The sequence below is a fragment of the Jaculus jaculus genome, chromosome 10 (assembly GCF_020740685.1).
Source record: "Jaculus jaculus isolate mJacJac1 chromosome 10, mJacJac1.mat.Y.cur, whole genome shotgun sequence".
Lineage (NCBI taxonomy): Eukaryota > Metazoa > Chordata > Mammalia > Rodentia > Dipodidae > Jaculus > Jaculus jaculus.
Window position 1 is genome coordinate 85228378 of NC_059111.1, and position 18562 is coordinate 85246939.

The following is an 18562-nucleotide window of genomic DNA, read 5'->3' on the forward strand; positions in this document are numbered from 1 at the left end:
GTTCTTGGAAACATTCAACATTTCATGTCAGTTCTGGCTAAATCTTGGATGAAAAGGTTCTATGAAAATGTACTTATTTTACAGACAGGCAACTTTCTACGTAGTTGAAATGCATGTGTTAGCATGGTTCTAAAAACATCTGATAGGACTGAACTCTATTATTATCATTATTTTGCTTTTTTAGAGATAGTTATTTATTTCATCACAAATAAAAAACAATAATTATCCATACTCTGAGTTACAAGTCTCTTAAATACTCAAATGAATAAACAACTGAAATAATAGGGAGAAAATTATTGCAAAACAGTTCTTAATATCCCATGCTGTGGACAATGATTTAGCTCATAGCCAGAACAGGTGATTAGGTAAGTAGGTTTCTAAGGATTTCTCCACCAAAGCGACAGATCCTACTGGCCTATCAAAATGAGGAAGGTGGGCTAGAGACATGGCTTAGTGGTTAAGGTGCTTGCCTGTGAAGCCTAAGAACTCCTGTTGGAATCTTCCAGATCCCACATATAGCCAGGCACAACAATGACGCAAGTGTACAATGCCACACATGCCCACAAGGCAACGCACACATCCAGAGTTTGTTCACAGGGCCTGTAAGGCCCTGGCATGCCCATTCTTTCTCTCTCTGAAAAAAAAAAAAAAAAAAAAAGAAAGAAAGAAAGAACATGAGGACAGTATCATCACCTTCAGTATAAGAGACTTTCCAATGTGAAGTATCATTTAAGGTCCAAATTGCTTATCTCAGTGCCCAGCTAAATTAGCACTGAGTACATTATTAAATAAATAATTTACAGCTATGTGTTGTATTAGGGTCAGTTTATAGCCTGGTGTAACTTATCATCTGGAGGAAAGTAAGCTCAGAGTATATCTGGCAACCCCAGAGAGCTTGACCAAGAAGGCAAGTGGAGCCTTTGGCAAGGTAAGGGCTCAGACTTTAAGTTAATAATAGATTCTGGTCATGGAGAGAGGAACACAGCCCACCAGGGTACATGCACATCCATCAGCAATTCAATTATCCACGGAAGTATTTATTAAATGCATATCAATATAGCTCACTTGTTTTTGATATATATAAAATTTGGACAAATATAAGACCATGTCCACAAAAAGATTGGTTTATGAAGTGTCAAGTGTCCTAAGGGTGACTTCACAAAGGTAACATGGATTGTAATGAGTTAAGCATATCTAACAAAACAAAGCTCTGGATGGACTCCAAGGCTGATATGTCCTTCCTCATGAGGCCATTGTTCATTTGTGAGAAAGAGACTCTAGCATGAGAAAACAACAGGTTTGTCACTAAAAAATTAAACAGATCAGTGTCTTATTTCTTATATGAATGACAATTTTGTACAATATTTTGTTCAATTATTATAATACAGATTACATTTTGTCATTGTTCTCATGATTCATTAGAATTGAATGCACTTTTGGCTAATATTTTTATTTTAAAACTTTTATTTAAAACATCCTCCACTCTTATGAGGGTTCATTAAAGGTTTTCAGTCATATCTAGAATGTTTTGCTCTTATTAGTAGTATTATTAAATGTTACTGATTATGTTCTTTTCTTTGATTCTTATATTAAATAATGCAGAAACAAATTTCTTCCAATTTGCTGTACATGATATATGTCATGCATTCATCTTCTATATAAATTTATTTTTTTAATTAATTATTTATTTATTTGAGAGCAACAGACACAGAGAGAAAGACAGATAGAGGAAGAGAGAGAATGGGCGCGCCAGGGCTTCCAGCCTCTGCAAACGAACTCCAGATGCGTGCGCCCCCTTGTGCATCTGGCTAACGTGGGACCTGGGGAACCGAGCCTCGAACAGGGGTCCTTAGGCTTCACAGGCAAGCGCTTAACCGCTAAGCCATCTCTCCAGCCCTATAAATTTATTTTTATCCATAGGGAATTTTGTGTGGTAATCATTTCTCTTCATTCGAATATATATTTTTATTTATCTTCACATTTCTCACTTTATCATGATATGTCTCATACATATGTGTGTGTGTGTGTGTGTGTGTGTGTGTGTGTGTGTGTGTATATATATATATATATATATATATATATATATATATATATTTCACAATTATTGGTATAAGAAAAAGAATATAAATATATATGTATTTATACTAGGTTTTGTTCACAATCAACAGTAGAGAACTATAAATCTGATAGTACCTATCTCTTTAGCTTTGGAGTTAGCAGTGTGTGCAGGTATACACACACACACACACACACACATTATAGAGAGATAATAGATTATGTAATGATCACTGGGTATAATTTATTAACAAAAAGAGGTGTATTTTTTTATCCCAGGCATTATTTTTAATTAAAGAAACTGTGCATTCATAGGCAAGGATATCAAAGAACCCACTTCTTTTAAAACTGGAGGATAGAGATATGCATTCCTTATTGAAAACAAAACTACTTTTACTCCAAAGACTGTGACTAATTGCTCAACTGTTATCCTGTAGCAAGATTCCTTTTAAAGAAGTAAATTCCTAAAACAAAAAGCATTTTATTTACTATAAATTTTAACCATACCATAACCAAAGAACAATACCTCAAATAATAATTCTCTACACACCACAAGATATATTATTTAAAGCTTTTTTTGATTTTCCTTCACTCTATAGATGTTTTGTGATGAAATTTGAGATATAAACATGGAAATATATATAATATTTGTTACTAATACTATTACAAGTAGATGTTATATCAGAGCAGTAATATTATGCCATGCTAACAAAGAATGGCTTTGTGAATTTGTCCTGTTTGTTAATTGGTGTCTCATATGGAAAGCATCTAAGCTGGGGCTCCTCCTGTATAGTTATTAAGGATATGAATTGGATGAGGTTTCGAGATCTCAAGCTACATAAGGTTATTGACCACTTGAAATGTGGTTATTTCAACTTGAGGTGGGCTGTAAAAATGAAAATATGTACCAGCTATTGATGAATTAATACAAATCATTAATATATTTCATTATTATATTAACTACATACTAAAGTACTTACATGTTATTTAAATAAAATGTTATTAAATTTTGTCATGCTTTTTTAAACTTTTCTTAAATGTAGCTTCTAGGAAGTAGAAAATTACATATATCATCGTTATTACATGACATAGGGGCAGTGTTTATTTATAAATCATCTCTATCTTTCTGCAGCAGGCAGAGAATAGAATGAATCAAGTAAATCATGAACCAAGCATTACAGGTTTCCATGTGGAAATACTACATTGTGTTTAGCCAAAGATACTGATAAGATAACGAGTAGTTTCATGGAGTTAGAGACAGAGAAAAATACAGACATATTTATTATGTGTTTGGAAGGAAAGTATTTTTTGACCATGGTTAAGATATGCACTTGTATGATTACAATATGCAACTTTAATCTTGCATACAGATTCTGAAGTATATTAACAAAAATATTTTAAGTATCTTTTCATAGCTTCAGCCTCCTTACCCTTGATTGACTAGCTTTAATTTATATATTACCAGTAAGTAAAACTCCTCTGAGTATTTCTATGAAGAACTATATATAAATAATCCTTACTGGGAAACCAGGAAAAAAAAAAAAACATTGGCTAATATTCATGAAGAATAAGAGGAAAATGGCGATACAGACAAGGAAAAGGAGACAGGGAAGAAAATAAAGATGTTTAAAACCTCAAGGGATTTCAGATAGCAACTTCCAGCCTCTGGGACAGAGGTGACTCATCAAGCCATCTTCAGCAGAAACAGAGAAGAGTTCCCAAAGAGCTCTGTCACCAAAATTTTGCTAGTTCATTATATCAGTAACCTGATTTTCTCCTTTGATCGTGCAGAAACTTCATTTTGTTCTTTTAGTTCATGAGTTTTGCTAGGTGTCGCATGGATCACTTTCTTTTCAGTTTTGTTTATTTTTCTCTTTTGACTGTTAAGATTTTCTCTTCAGAGATACCTTGAAAATGAGGTAGTGTCCTCAGTTCTTAATATATATATATATATATATGTGTGTATGCATGTGTATATATATATTCATATATACATATACACATATATATGTAGTTATACATATATATATATGTATGTATGTATATATATATATTCTGTACATTTACTCTTTTTTCTTTAGATAAATATTTGTTGTGATTCATCTGTTATTCTGAATGTAATTTTATTGCAAATTCTAACCTTATTGTGCTTGTAACTTTGACTTAAATTATGCAGTGTTTTTTTCGCTTTCTTATAGCACCTTCAAAAAGTGTTTAGACAATTGCTATTTTATTTTAAACTCTTATCTCTGAGTGACTTTCTATTGTACAGAGTGATATTGTTCACTAGAGTATCTTAAATGATGAATTTTTTCACTCTGAGTGCTGGGGAGATAGTTTTGAGGTTAAACATGCTTCCTTGCCAAGTCTGATGGCCAGGTTTGATTCCCCAGTATCCATGGAAAGCCAGATAGACAAAGCCATCGGTGTATCCGGAGTTTGTTTGCAGTGGCAGGAAGCCTTGGCATACCTACAATCTCTCTCTCTCTCTCTTTCTCTCTCTCTCTCTCTTTCTCTTTCTCTATCTCCCTCCCCTCTCTCAAATAAATAAATTAATATTCAACAAAAAAAAAATCCATTCTATTTTTGTCCAAAGCAATAGCTACTGCCACAGGCAGCTATTGGGCACTTGGAACATGGCTATTGAAAAGAGGAAAATTGGGCTGGAGAGATGGCTTAGCGGTTAAGCGCTTGCCTGTGAAGCCTAAGGACCCCTGTTCGAGGCTCGGTTCCCCAGGTCCCACGTTAGCCAGATGCGCAAGGGGGTGCACGCATCTGGAGTTCGTTTGCAGTGGCTGGAAGCCCTGGCGCGCCCATTCTCTCTCTCTCCCTCTATCTGTCTTTCTCTCTATGTCTGTCGCTCTCAAATAAATAAATAAAAAATGAACGAAAAAAATTAAAAAAAAAAGAAAGAAAAGAAAAGAGGAAAATTAACTTGGAATTTTCCTCAACTTTACTTATTTAAATAGTCACATGTAGACAACATAAATGTAAAGTAAATGCTTTCTCAGCTACTAATTAAGTTGAAAAATACTTTTTATTCATTTATCAAATTATTTTCAGAATGACAATCTCACATTGCCTGTTCTATGTGGCATTCCTACCAAGTGCCATGTTTTATTGCAACTTCTGTATTGCTTATTAGTTATCCTAAAATAGGAAAGCCTTTTCTAGATTTAGTTTTCAGCAAGAGACAATGATTTTTGTGTTACTTTGCTTACGCTACCCTGATCAAAGTGTAGAATCTGCTCTGACGATGGTAAAACAGGAAGCTGAGTATGATATAGGCCTTCCCAATGCCTGACTTGAATCTGTACTTATTCAATATGCTGCAAGGTCACAGATTAGAATATTTTGATTATACCTTCTAATCACTAATATTCAAACTTGGAAGTGCATGAAAATTTTAATTTCTAACACAGAGACCCTGCTGGCGTCTGCTCTTCTCTAGAATGACTAATACACGGGATCAAGCCCAGCGCAGTGCACAGAACACAGTGCAGCACTATTGGCTCTCCTCCTCATCCCTGCGCGGTAGCTCGTTGCTGTTTGGGAGCATTCCCATTGCCCCTGAATGCTCTGCACACCACCCTGGCTGTTGTCTTATCTTCTAACATGACAAAACTCCCAAAGACCAAGTGCGTAGTTCCTGCCCCCAACCTGGAGTTGCTGAATCTCTAAAGAATCTGATTTATCTTCATGAAAATCTGTGTTTGAGGAGTTTATAGATGTAATATAGTCATGTTTTCTGGCTTTTGCACTGAAAAAAAGCTAGAAACAATTACATGCTTGCTTTATTCCACATGTTGCACACCCAATAAATTTCATAACAACCACTATCATGAACAATGTAAGTTCTAATGTGTGTAATGTTTGAATGTTCTTTTTAATGTTAAAATACATTATTAGGATATTTTTATAGTGATTTTTTTTCTTCTAGTGTTATTTATTTTGTACTGATACCTCTTGATTTTAAAGTCAGTTGGAACAGACCCTGTCTGTGAGGTTATACTACCACTGATTATACAGCTAGATTAGTGTGTTTTCTGTTATTTTCTATTTTTAACCTTCCTTTTAAATTTTTATTTCATAAGTATGTCAAAAACAACACTTTTGAAAAATATTAATGTTAGTTCATACAATTATTAGCCAACAAATCCTCAAATAAATAAAAACAAAAAGCTTTCATTTCTACATATTAGACATTTATATATTTTTCCTTCTGTGTAATATTAATTCAGTTCTTTTGACCATTTTAAAATCAGATTATTTGTTTTTCTCTTACTACTGAGCTGTTGAAATTTCCTGTATACATTGTACTAACCCATTACTAGATCTATGCAGAAATCACATTTATTCTTTTTCTAGGAAATTATTGTATCATAGGAGAAATAGTCATAATTGTAAGAACATCATTAGAAAATATGAAATACATACTTCCATTATTCATAGATAACAACAAATTGAATTCAAAATAGTATTATAGAGGTAACTATAGCTTAAATGAAGGAAACTTAAATTCAACTATATATTACTTGAAAACATTAGAAAATCAGAATTAAGGTTTTTCTTCCACATTTGCTATGGAGGGACTTGAGACTTTGAAAACTCTTTTTTATTTTACTTGTTTGGAAAAAATAAAGCATTTCCAGCTACACTGGTTATCCAGAACTATTATTTTCAAGCAGAAGAAGATAATTTGAACCAGGGATGTTCCCCTGTGACTCAGTGAGGCCACCTTCCTCATTACAGGATTGATGTTATTAGTGTTAATCCAACCTGGCTGCAAGGATTTTCAATTATAGGATTCAGGGTTGGAGACATGGCTTAGCTGCTAAGGTGCTTGCCTTTGAAGCCTAAAGACACAGGTTCAATTCCTAAGTACCCACATAAGCCAGATATACAAGATGGCACATATGTCTGGAGTTCATTTGCAGTGGCTAGAGGCTCTGGTACATCCATTCTCTCACCCTATCTGCCTCTCTCTCACTCCCTCTCTCCCGCAAAATAAAATAAATAAAATAAACATAAGTATAAATTATATGTTTAGCTTTGCTTATCAAGAAATTATTCTGTTATTCCTTCTTAAAATAAAAATTGTCATATATAACCTTGAAGCAGTTTTTGTCCAATAATTTTAATTTAATTAATATGTTATTTTGAGATAAATTACCACAAATATAATTCATGGTTTCCCTGAAGTCTACCTTTATTGACTCATGGTATTCATAATTCCTTTATTCTACTAATCATGTATAATTTATTTTTCTCACTTATTCATTATAAAAGTCTATACTCATTATATGTATTTATTTCCAATTGCTTCCCTAGATTTAATTATAATTTACCCATGGTTTAATAAAATTCCATAAAAACCAAGTACATCAAAAAAGTAATATACTGTTTTAAACGTTTATAGTGAACTAAATTTCACAGTTTCTTTAGGGATTTATTATATTGGCAATGGTTCCTTTGTCAGAAACTTTGCATAATGAAATTGAACTGATTCCATTTTACTTTCATTTTGATGATTTTGAAAAACAGTTTTCAACTTGAGGATTTGCTTATATTGTGCTAACTCTACCAAGTATTATATTAAAAACCCAGAAATAAACATTTAAGAATGGAAGCCATTTTCTAAGTCTTTGGTATCAACTCTAAAAATTCAATATATAACAAAATTTTTTATTGTGGAGGAAAGGGATATGAGACTTGTGTTCAGATTTCTTGAATTGGGACTCAAGTATCTATCAGCTCAAGAACTTTAGGAGGATCACAGTGTCTCAGAAAAGCTCCTTGCCTTCACAATAATGGCATCAGCTACATATATAGGACAGTCTCCCATATGTTGGAAGATTCTAGTAATATCAAGCAAAGAGCATTTGACTGTGTCTATTCTCAGTCTGTAGGTGTATATCATTTATTTTAGCATATTAATTATGCAAGGTAAGGAGTTTTATTAGGCCATTTCCATATGTGAATATCATCTACATTGATGGTGTTTACTCCATTTATTGCTCTTTCTTATACAAACTACTTCCCATCTCCCTCTTCTACTCTCACATCTTTTTTCTTTACTAGTTTCCATATATGAGAGAAAACATAATGCTTAGCTTTGTGACAACCTCCACTTCACTTTTTCACTCAATATAATGATCTCAAATTGCTCCATGTTACTGCAAGCAATATAAATTCAGCTTTACTTATGTCTGAATACAGCCAGCCTCATTTATATATATATATTATTTACCTACCTATACATCAATGGTTATCTAGATTGACCCTATAATTTCTCTATTATGAACACAGTAATGATAACATAAGTATAATGGTAATATTATGATAAACTGGCACTGGCTATCTACCCAGAAGTAGTATAGCTGTATCACATGGAATGTCTAATTTTAATTTATGAGATTCCTCCATACTCATATACATTTTGGCTAAATGAGTCTATATGCTACCAGTACTAGAAAAGACTTCATTTACCTGCACCATCATTAGTAACTCTTTGTCTTCATTTTTTCTTATAACCATTCTGATTAGGAGGATATGAAATGTTAATGTAGTTTTGGTTTATGTTTCTTTTTTTAATTTAATTTATTAGTTTTCTTTTCAGCAAATACAGGCAGCTTGGTACCATTGTTTAGGCTCATCCATGACCTACCCCCTCCCATTGGACCCTCATTGTTGATGTAAATGGCTTGTGCATTGTGGAGTTAGCCCCCAGTTATTGGTATGATAAATGTCTCTTCATATCATGACCCAACATGTGACTCAGACATTCTTTCAGCCCCCTCTTCTGCAAAATTTCCCTGAGCCATGTTGGGTTTAATTTTGGTCTGCTTCAGTGATGAGGTGATGGGGGCCTCTGAGGCTCTGGCTCTCTGATTTGGTAGGAGTTGATTTTTCTCTGTGTTGGTCTCCTTCCCCTTTGTGCTGGTATCCAGTTCATCAGGAAAACAGCACCCTTGCTAGTTTTGCCAATTTTCCTTAATTTCAGTCAGGCCCCTTTTGAGGTATGATAGGGCAGCTCTCTCCTTAGGATCAGCATCTATCTGCAAAAGAGAAGCAGATTCTCCAACGGAGAGTAAGTTAGTAACTGGAAAATTGAGATAACACTTACTTTTTGATAGAGAGTTTAATAGGCATAGGCCCTCTTGTACCCCATGATTGATGGTAGCTTGATATTGGAGAGTGGGATTATGTTTGGATGTGGTTCTGACTTGTTTCCCAGCTCCAGCTATGGGTCCTGTACCACTGAGGGAATCAGTAAGCCAAAACAAGAGCAGTTGGTTCCCGACCATGGCTGTGTGCCACTACTGCACTTGTGTGGGCATCACACCAGGTTATTTGTTGCTAATTAGGCTAGACCATGAGTTTCTTGGACAGATATTGGTCATTTCCCCCAGTCGCCCATGTATAACCTTCTGGCACTAGACACACTGACTGTCTGGGGACTGACTCTCTCCTGGCTTCCAGCCATGCCATTCCATTTTATGTGTCAGCTGCATATGGTGTCTTCCACAATAGGGTCTTACCACTGACCTTTGGTGGGTCATCAAGTACTCTGACAGAAGTCTGTCATTCTTTTAGGAAAACTTGTAGGTTTCTCTTATCAAAAGCTCATTGTGGATGATAGCCCCATGCTGATAGTGGGGGTTACAGGTCAGTACCCACTAAGAAAATGAGGAAAAAAATGACTAATATACAACAGAGAGAGAGGAGAGAGGGTGAGGGGAGAGAGAAAGGGAGGGAGGGAAGAGGTAGAAGACTTAGGTTAGACTTGGTCCTACACTCTCCAGTGTCTTGTGGTTCAGGTGTTTCCTGTAAGGGTCTAGTGAAGTTTCAGCCATTTGGTCTGCCTTTTAGGAAGTAGAATTTTATGGCACCATTGCCCTTTGGGTCCATATTAGTGTTTCCCACCCCTTGAATGCCCTCCCCTCCCTCCCCATCCATACTAGTATCTAATCTATGAGGTGCTTGCTGGGTATGTAAGGTAATCTTTTGTAGATTCAGGTTAGGTGTTGTAGATGAGTGAGACTATGTGTCGATTTTTTTTCTGTGATTTGGTAAGTTCACTGAGAATGATCTGTCCCAGGTTCAACCATTCTTCCTCAAATTTCTTTGTGTCATTTTTTTCTTACTGATGTATAGAATTCCATTGTGTAGATAAACCACATCTTGCATCTTAGTTATCCATTCTTCTAGTGATGGACATCTGGGTTGATTCCAACTTTTAGCTATTATGAATTGAGCAGCTGCAAACATGGTTGAGCAAATCTCTCTGGCCTGTGGTTTTAAGGTTCTAGGGTAGATGCCCAATAAGGGTATAACTGGGTCTGTTGGTATCTCTATAGTCAGCTTTTTCAGGAGTCTCCATATTGCTTTCCAAAGTGGTTGTACCATCCTACATTCTCACCAACAGTGAATGAGTGTTCCTGCTTCTCCACTTCCTCACCAGCATTTATTTTCATTTGATTTTTTGATGTTTGCTATCCTTATTGGGGCAAGGTGGAATCTCATAGTTGTTTTAATTTGCATTTCTCTGATGATTAGGGATGATGAACATTTTATTAAGAGTGTGTTTGCCATTTGTATATCTTCCTCTGTGAACTGCCTGTTCATCTCTTTGTGAGTGGGGTGTTTGTCTTCTTATTGTTTAAATTTTTGAGTTCTTTGTAGATTCTAGAAATTAGGCCTTTATCAGTTAGATAATCTGCAAATATTTTCTCCCATTCTGTGGGTAATCTATTGGCTTTGCTTTTTATATGCTTGTCTGTAAAGAAATTCTTCAGCTTCATATGATCCCATTGGTTGAGTGACTGTGTAAGATCGTGAGCCACTGGGGTTTTGTTCAGGAAGTCTTTTTCCATTCCTATATCATAAAAAGTACTTCCTAAATTTTCTTCCAGTAGTAGTCAAGTTTCTGGTCTTATATTGAGGTCTTTGATTCATTTGGATTTGAGTGTAGTGCATGGTGAAATGTGTGGACCACATTTCAGCTTCCTGCATGTGGTTATCCAGTTTGTTCAGCACCGTTTGTTGAAGATGCTGTCTTTCTTCCAGCCTATATTGTTCTGGCCTTTGTCGAATATCAAGTAGCTATAGTTGCTTGACCCAAACTCCGGGTCCTCAAGTCTATTCCATTGGTCTATACTCCTGTATTTATGCCAGTACCATGCTGTTTTTATTACTATGTCTTTGTAGTATAGCTTTAGATCAGGTATGGTGATGCCACCAGAGGTTTTTCTTTTGCTGAGGATATGCTTGGATATGCGAGGCCTTCTGCTTTTCCATATGAAATTTGAGATCATTTGTTCTATCTCGGTGAAGAACACTGTAGGGATTTTAATTGGAATTGCGTTAAATCTATTTACTGCCTTTGGTAGGATTGTCATCTTCACAATATTAATTCTGCCTGTCCAGGAGCATGGAAGTTCTTTCCATCTTCTCAAGTCCTCCTCAATTTCTTTTTTGAGTGTCTTTATATTTTCGTTGTACTTCCTTGGTTAGCGTTATTCCAAGGTATTTTATTTTTTTTGTTGCTATTGAAAATGGGACTATTCCTGTTTCTGTATCTTTGTAATTTGCATGCAGAAATGCTACCGCTTTTTGTGCATTGATTTTGTATCCTGCTACTTTGCTATAGGAGTTAATCACCTTCAGGAGTTTTGGGATGGAGTCTCTTGGGTCTCTTACTTGTACAATCATATCATCAGCGAATAGAGCTAACTTAACTTCTTCCTTTCCAAATTGTATCCCTTTTACTTCCTTCTCCTGTCTTATTGCTTGAGCTATGACTTCCAGAACTATATTGAAAAGCAGAGGTGAGAGAGGACATCCCTGTCTTGTTCCTGATCTCAATGGTAATTCCTCCAGTCTCTCTCCATTAAGTATTATTTGGGCCTTTGGAGCTTTGTATATTGCCTTTATTATGTTAAGATGTTGACCGCCATGCCAATTATCTCCAATGTTTTGATCATGAAGTGATGTTGTATCTTGTCAAAGGCCTTTTCTGCATCTATCGAAATGATCATGTGGTTTTTATGTTTAAGCTTGTTTATGTGGTGTATTACATTGACAGATTTTCATATGTTGAACCATCCTTGTGTTCCAGGGATAAATCCCTCTTGGTCAAGGTGGATAATACTTTTGATGTGTTGTTAGATTCGGTTTGTGAGTATTTTGTTCAGGATCTTTGCATCTATATTCATTAGGGAAATAGGCCGGTGGTTTTCTTTTCTTGTGTCATCTCTGCCTGGTTTTGGAATTAGGGTGATACTAGCTTCATAGAAGGAGTTACGTAGCTTTCCCTGTTCTTCAATTGTGTGGCACAGTTTTAGGAAGATTGGTTTAAGTTCTTCCATGAAGGTTGGATAAAATTCAGCTGAGAATCCATCTGGTCCTGCACTCTTCTTTTTGGGGAGTTTTTTTTTTTTATTACTTTTTTAATCTCCATGAGTATGATGGGTTCATTGAGGTGATTAATCTGCTCTGAGTTTAGCTTTGGTAGATGATATGTGTCCAGTAATTTATCCATCTCCTCCACATTTTCCAGTTTTGGCTAAGGATGTTTTGAACATTTTTCTTCATACTGGGTATCTCTCCTTTTTTGTTTGAAAGTTTCTATTCAGTTTATTGTTTGTATAAGACCATAAAACTTGAAATTACTATAAGAAATCTCTTCAAGGCACAGGAATAGGACAGGTCATTCTGAGTAGGACTTATGTAGAATAGAAAATAAAGCATGAATTGAAAAGTACAATTGTGCTGAATGTAGAAGGTTTTATTCTATTCTTTTTAAAAAGGCAAATAAAATGGATAGGGTAACAATACGGCCTACAAAACTGTGATCACCTCTCTCAGCTCTTTGTGCAATAGGGGAGTAAAATCCAGAGTATAAGTGAGAGGATCAAATTTGTTCCAGTTTACAGCTAGGCCTAAGTTTAAGTTTCTCAGAGAGACAGGCAAGACTTCTGGGAAAAAACATGAACAAAGGGCTATTAATCAACAGTGACCCTGACATGTGGCAGGGGAAGATGGCTGCCCAGGAGGCTGAGTCAGTTCCTGAAATACCTCTGGACTATGATCAGAAAGGACTTGCCTGAGATAGGAGGCTCTAGGGCTTAGTCAGTTCCTGCAAAGTCTCTAAAACATGTCTAATCATGCCTAAGTTGGGTAAAATCTGGGCCACGGCCATTCAAAGGTGTACAAATGTAACTGTGGCTTGTTTAGCCAATCACATTAGAAGATGACCTAAACATCCTAAAATTTCCCTAGCTGTGCTTAAAAGGGGCCTGCATACTCGTCTCAGGGTTGCTATTTTGTATGAATGGTTGACCCCCGCGTGATGGCTGATTCTGTAGAATAAACACTCTGTTTTTACACACCATTTGAGTATGGGGTTCTGAGAAAGTTCTGGACCCACACATTTTGGAACCAGAGAACTCCAGTCTGACTCTGGTTTTCATAGATACTGACAGGTTGTGTTCGTCTGGTGGAGACTGTTTACAGGATAAGCAACCGTCATTATCGTTTTTGTTTCTTTTTCACTCCCTGGGAAGTTTGTTTCTTGTCTGTGTGTTTATGTCTTGTTTATCCTTTTCTATTTTCTTGAGAGACACCATGGGACAGGCACTAGACCTAGTCCAGTCACACTTCAAGGATTTCTGATGCCTGGCAGACAATTTGGGTTTAACAGTATGGCAGGGAAAACTAACCATCTTTTGCAGGAATGAATGGCTGACTTTCAATGTGGGATGACCAGAGGATAGCACCTTCCACCTTCCCACCATTTTCCAAGTTAAAGGTATTGTGTATGGGAATCCTGGGCATCTTGACCAGGTCCCATACATCACTGTTTTGCAGTACCTGGAGGAGAACACGCCCTCTTGGCTGAGACCCTTTTGGCTGCAGACTCCAACAATCCTGTTGGTTAAGGAGTCAAGGACACTGAAGGACCACAAGATAGCAGTCCTAACCCCCCTCCATTCCCAAGGAGGACCTCTACCCACCTCCCTATGTACTTATCCCCATGCTGGAATCCGTGCCACAGGTGGTCGTTACTGATATAGGCCCAGGGGTGGACAGAGGGCATATAAGTCCTCCCCATACATGGACCTGGACCATGAGAGAGGCAGAGTCCACCCAGTTGTGCTATCTTTATGAGCAACCCCCGCCCCCCAATCAGAAGGGCTAAAGGTTTATGGCCCATCTCACTTTTGCCGCTAGTGAACTATATAACTGGAAAATGCAAAATTCCAAGTTCTCAGAGAAATCCTCTGCCCCACTAGACCTGGTAGACTCTATGATGATTACCTAGCAACCCACATGGGTTGATTGCCAACAGCTTTTTCAAGTGCTGTTCACAACTGAGAAAAGAGAACAGGTGCCAGCTACAGCCCAAAAATCAGTTCCAGGGCCAAATGGCCAGCCCACAGCAGTCCAGGCTGACATTGAGGTGGCTTTTCCCTTGATTCACCTGAACTGGGATGCTAACAACCCTGCAAGTAAGGAGAGGCTAAAGGTCTACTGCCAGATTCTAATGGGAGGGAGTCTCCAGGAGGCCACCAAGAGGTCTACAAATTTGTCTAAGTTAAGCTAGGTTATACAAGGTAAGGAGGGAAGCCCAGGTCCCTCCTAGAGTGATTGTTGGAAGCCTACTGGACTTACATACCCCTTGATCCTGAAGCAAAGGAAAATCAATCTGCTGTGAGCATTCCTTTTGTCAACCAGGTGGCACCAGAAATCCACAGAAAGCTCTAATGACTGGACGGATTCACAGGTAAGCAAATGGCAGAGCTGATAGCCATAGCAGAAAAGGTCTACAACAATAAGGAGACTCCAGAAGACAGGCAAACAAAAGGACTCATCAGAGTACTACTGGTGGCTAAAGGGAGAGAAATATCTGATTCCAATTAAGAGATGTAGCTTATGGAATTGGGAAAGACAAACAAACCCCTCAAAAAAAAAAAAAAAAAGGAGGGACAACCCCGTCTCCACAAACACCAGTGCACTTACTGCAAAGAAATAGGACACTGGAAGAATGACTGCCTCAAAAAACAAACAAACAAACAAAAAACAACAACAACAACAAAAACAGGGAGATAACACAAAAGTTTTGGAGCTAGAAAAACTGAGTGACTGAGGGCATCAGGGCTCATGTCCTCTTCATAAGCCTTAGGTAACCCTAAAGGTGGAGGAGAAAGTGGTAGAGTTCCTAGTTGACATAGGAGCACAACACTCCATCCTAAAACAACATTTGGGGCCCCTGTCTAACAAGAAAACATGGGTCCAGTGGGTCACCAGAACTAACCAATACCCATGGACTACCCAAAGAAAGGTGGACTTAGGAATGGAACAGGTAACCTATTCATGTATGGTCATCACTGGGTGCCCATACCCGCATCTGGGATGAGACCTTCTGACCAAGATGGGGGCCCAAATCCATTTTAGCTCCAGGGGAGCATGTGTCTTTAATGAAAATGGCCCCATACACATTCTGACTGTGTCTCTAGAGGAAGAATACAAACTCTATGTCCTGCCCCCTCCAACTGCCAACAAGAAACCATACTTGGAAAAATATGGGAGGAAATTCCAGGAGTATGGGCAGAAAGAAATCAGGGCTAGCTAAATATTAGGTCCCAATTTTGGTACAACTAAAAGCTGATGCTAGTCCAACCCAAGTCCACCAGTACTCCATGTCTTGGGAAGCAAAGTGGGGATAACAGCTCACATTAACTGACTCTGGGAACAAGGTATATTAGTCTGTCTGGAACACCCCCCTTCTGCTGGTAAGAAAACCCACTCCAACAATTACCAACCTGTGCATGACTTAATGGAAGTTAATAAAAGAGTAGAAGACATTTAGCCCACAGTGCCCAATCCATACACCCTACTGAGCAGCTTGCAGCCTGAGTGGGATGTCTATATGGTGTTGGATCTTAAAGATGCATTCTTCAGCCTGCCACTGGCTCCAGCTAGCCAACTCTTGTCCACCTTTGAATGGAGTGACCCAGGGCATGGTTTCAATGGACAGCTGACCTGGACTAGACTATCACAAGGGTTTAAGAATTCACCCACCATCTTTGATGAGGCACTCCATGAAGACTTGACTGAGTACCTATAAGCATACCCCAAAATAACCCTCCTACAGTATGTTGATGACCTCCTTATAGCTGCCCCACATAAAGAAACCTGTCATTTGGCTACTAGTGCCTTGCTCAAAGAATTTGACCAGATGGCATATTGAGTGTCTTTGAAAGGGCACAGCTCTGCCAAAGGGAGGTAATGTACCTAAGGTGTATACTCAAAGGGTGCCAAAGCCTGCTGTCTCAGGCACAACATGGTGTGATACACCCCCTTTTATGTCTTCCCAGGGGCAGGAGATCCAAGTGTCAGAAAACCAAATGTGAGGAAGCGGAATCATTCTTTTGTACAAGCTGAGGATACAAGTCAACAGAAACAATCTCTCGGGACTCCCCTCCCCCTACCCCAGATAAGAATAACCTCATTATAGTTAAACGGAGCTCAGGGTCAGACTCACCAGGATGGGGATATGGACTGGAGCCCAAACTCTACTCACATGGTTTCAGTGAACCATGTGCTTTTAGTACCTGTAATCCAATCACTATTAAGTTTACTGGGGAGCAGGAAACACATGCGGACTACAGCTCTATAAGCCAAATAGTGATTTTGGGATATTATTCACTATTCACCTCCTAACTCAAAGGATAAAATTTGGGCCTAAAATACCACTAGTCCCCAACCTGGTCCTGCCACCCATTAAAATGTCACCACAGGAGCAGGAGGTTGTGCCTACTGAAAGGTCCAAGCTAACAAATAAGCCTAGGGTGACTTATATCCCATCTACGAGCTGTGCCCCAAGCCAGGACACCCAACCCTGATCCAGACCTCAGGACTTACTCTGGGCCACCTATCAAGTGATAACGCTAGTCCTGAACTCACTGATGACTGCTGGTTCTGCTTAGATGCAAGGCATCCCTATTGTAAGGGAATATCCATCTTTGGGAATTACACCTCTTCTGAGGATAATGGGGCCTGCTGCTGGCACCACCTGGGCATCAGGAGGTTAGCTTTGTAACTGGTTGAAAGGAATGCATTCTACATTACAGGGGGCATAAACCTGTCCCCAATACTCATAAACACTTATGCCACACCACCCCAAAAGCCCCAAATCAGGAGATGTACCTCATTCCTCCAGACAATGCCTGGTTGGCCTGCTCTAGTAGGTTGACTCCTTATGTTCATACTTTAACTTTCAACCACACCTATGGATTCTGTGTGCTGCTCCAGCTATCTTTTAAGATCCTTTATTATTGAAGTGAAGACATGAAGATTTGACTCTCCCCTCTCCCAACTGGGAGGTCAAAATGGGTGGCAGTCACTGCAGTCCTAGTCCCCACCCTGCTAGGACTCAGCATTTCTGGGGCCACCAGAGTGGGCACCTTGGCCCTAGTTCTCCAAGACAAAACTTGCAAGGCCCTAAGCCTAGCAATAGATGCAGATCTACCCAAGATAGAAGTCCATCTCACATCTTGAGACTTCCTTATCTTCACTAGCTGAAGTTACCCTTCAGAACAGGCATGGACTAGACCTCCTATAACTCCAACAGGTGAACTATGCCTAGCCCTAAAACAATGCTGTGTTTATGCTAACCATTCTGGAATCATCAAAGAATCAATGTCTCTAATACAGAAAAGATTACAAGATAGAGAAAAATGAAGAGATTACAAGATAGAGAAAAGGAGAGGCAAAAATCTAAAAACTGATATGAACCCTTTTTTAATTGATCTCCTTGTCTCACTACCCTCCTTTTAGCAGTGGCAGGGCCCCTGATGCTGTTGCTACTTGCCCTCATCTGTGGGCCCTATTTCCTTAACATTCTTATAAGATTTGTCAAAGAATGCCTATCTAACCTTTCAGCTTATGGTATTAAAGTCTCAGTATCAAGCCCTAGACCCCTCTCCAGGATTTGAGATGGAACCTATCTCGGGGGAATGAGAGAATCAAATTTGCTCCAATTTACAACTAGGCCTAAGTTTCAGTTTCCTGGAGAGACAGGCAAGACTTCTGGGAAAAACCATGAAAAAATGGCTTTTAATCAACAGTGACCCTGACATGTGGTAGGGGAAGATAACCACCCAGGGGCCTAAGTCAGTTCCTGCGATGCCTCTGGACTATAACCAAAAAGGACTTGCCCGAGATAGCAGACTCTAGGGCTGAGTCAGTTCCTGCAAAGTCTCTAAAACATGTCTAAACATGCCCAAGGATGGTAAAATCTGGGCCCCATCCAATCAAAGGTATACAAATGTAACTGCTACTTGCTTAGCCAATCACATTAGAAGATGACCTAATAATCCTAAAATTCCCCTAGCTGTGCTTTAAAGGGGCCTGCATGCTCCTCTCATACCATTTTGTATGATTGGTTGACCCCTACACACTGATTGATTCTGCAGAATAAACGCTCTTTGTTTTTACATAC